Below are 520 nucleotides of genomic sequence, written 5' to 3'. Positions count from 1 at the left end.
TTTTAGATAGAGACGCTGTTTCACCATTTTAGCCAGAATGGTGTCAATCTCCTGACCTCATGTTCCTCCTGCCTTGGCCTCTCAAACTGCTGGGATTACAGGCGTGAGCCGCTGCACCTGGCCTAAAGCTTTACTTTTTAACTGAAATTCACGTTCACCAGTGATGAATCTGATGCCCGTTTTTCAGCACCCTCGGCAACACCGTATGTAATTGGACATTCCGTCTTTCCCAATCTAACTGGCAAAGCAAGACTCCATCTCAAAAAATAAAATTAGCTGGGCGTGGTGGCAGGCACCTGTAATCCCAGCAACTCAGGAGGCTGAAGCAGGGAGAACTGCTTGAACCCAGGAGGTGGTTATATATTCTATTAAAAAATATAAATAATCATTATATTTGTAATTTTAAGTTATAGTTCACTGAAGCCAGGCATGGTGGCTCACACCTGTAACCCTAGAACTTTGGGAGGCCGAGATGGGTGGATCACTTGAGTTCAGGAGTTGGAGACCAGCCTGGCCAACA

Source organism: Cebus imitator, unplaced genomic scaffold, assembly GCF_001604975.1.
Source record: "Cebus imitator isolate Cc_AM_T3 unplaced genomic scaffold, Cebus_imitator-1.0 Scaffold1072, whole genome shotgun sequence".
Classification (NCBI taxonomy): domain Eukaryota; kingdom Metazoa; phylum Chordata; class Mammalia; order Primates; family Cebidae; genus Cebus; species Cebus imitator.
Note: the sequence above shows the minus strand (reverse complement) of the source record.